We start from the raw sequence: 2,152 nt of genomic DNA, 5'->3' as shown, positions 1-2,152 counted from the left end.
AATATTGCAATACGCAGATGAATCTTTTGAATAGTTGACACAAAGGATGACGATTTAATAGGGATTTGAATGAGGTCATCTAAATTAACGTTCACCTATGTGTCGGCTATTCATTATCTGATTCAATAATGTGGATCCATACTACTAGCTCCACGGGATGAACCATAAAAGAAACAAGACCAGCAAATGCAACACAGCATCATATGGTAGTGGTAACTTCATATTTCACTTTACGCACTGAATGCCTTTGATATAGTGAAATGCTTTACCACTGAACAATGGGCAGTCGCTGTAGAGCATCTGATCCTTTTTTCAGATGGCTACCTTTAGCCAACGAAACATTTCAAGCATAAGCAATCAGACCACTGCAATTGCTGGTTCATACTATAATGGCTTGTATAGTAATGCATAAATAAAAATTCCACTTGGAATGTTAACATTTACATTACAGATGAAAGCAAGGTATAATAGTACTGGATTAACCAAAACGTAAACCGAAGTGGTATAAATCCTGATCAACATAAAAGAAAGAACAGTTTCTGGACAGCGAAGAACAACTGCTAGAAAGCTTACGGACAACATGACACCAAGTCTGCTTATCCATCATTGTCTTGATAGGTTTGTGGGTTAATTTATTGGACTACAAACCACCATGAATAAAGGAATTTGTATTCAATACATCATTTGTTGTCAACCAAAGGTGTTGAATAATGTAATTGTAGCAATCTGCGGCAATTGCGGTAATGTACCAGACAACCAGGAAAATCTCCCGTGTAACCAGTTTTTCAAAGCTGATTGCCAAGATAAGGCCATAGATTTTCAATATTTGTCTCTTCCTGAATGAGCTTGTGGATTAAGGTCAAACTTATTCATTAAAGGAAGTGGGCAAAGATGAAAAGAAACATTTTATACAAATTTCATTAGAAATAATTACAACTTTGTCATGCTCAAATTTTCCTTATTGAACACAATGAAAATAGCTGAAACATATCAATTATTTAGATGGCAAATACATGGGATGACATCAACATAACAAGCAAAACATGTAGCATACTTTGTGTAAGGTGACAAGCGTTTTGGGGGTTGGGGTTGATAATGTAAACATTTTACCTTCGAACACTAAAGAATTGTGCCTTTATCTCATGAACTTTGTGGCTTTTGCAAAATTTGACTTCGGTTGGAAATGGGTGATTAACAGTATTTAGAAGACTTTGTGTAGTCAAAGAGCTTTCTTATATTGCTATGTTAGAAGATTGTTCTGGATCACTTTTTCTACTCCTTTTGCATCATATGAAAACATCCTTGATGATTATTCTACCAGAATAATGGGTGAATATATATATATATATATATATATATATATATATATATATATATATATATATATATATACATACATAGAGAGAAAGAGAGAGATAGATAGAGAGAGATTGTTTGTTAGGCATGGATTGCACGTGGAAAGTAGTATAAGGTAAGCTATACTTTATAATGACTGTCAATATACCGGACACTGTTGATTGGTATCTTGTACATTAACTAAGCTTTTCTCAGCTGGATTCGGTCCTTAATATGCAATATTTTGTAACTTACCCGCTAAGTCATCACTATCTTCTATTTAGCTTGATAGTAGCCGAAATGCTATTTTTTAAAACGTGCTACAGTAGGACGAAAATAGTGATTTTGCATCATTCGCTACCCTTAGGGCCCCTAGCGCATGTCATGGTTAGCAAAAATTCATAACTTTGAGGCCCAATCATAGAGCATTGTAATTATTCTGTATAGTAGCGCGTTGTATTGGACATTTTGGTTACACGCAAATGCAGAACTAGAAAAGCAGTAAATGTAAAATGGGGCTTCCAAGAACGCGCACCAGACTCAAAACCCTCATTGTCACTGATTTCCCCGTACATCCTAGCAGCAGAGAAACCAGTACACATTTATTTAATATTACTTCTGCAACGTTTATTACTACATTTTCTGACAGAATTTTAAATTATTATGTTGAAATGATATCAGACTAGTAATAAATCTAAATAAATGTAATCCTAACTGAATGACAACGAACCAATGAAGTATATGATACCATTTTGAAGTTATATAATCATGTTACATTTTAGTTTGTAAAATATCTGACTATCAAGAGGAAGAAATG

This window comes from Sinohyriopsis cumingii, chromosome 5 (assembly GCF_028554795.1).
Source record: "Sinohyriopsis cumingii isolate HCF-2022 chromosome 5, ASM2855479v2, whole genome shotgun sequence".
NCBI lineage: Eukaryota > Metazoa > Mollusca > Bivalvia > Unionida > Unionidae > Sinohyriopsis > Sinohyriopsis cumingii.
Note: the sequence above shows the minus strand (reverse complement) of the source record.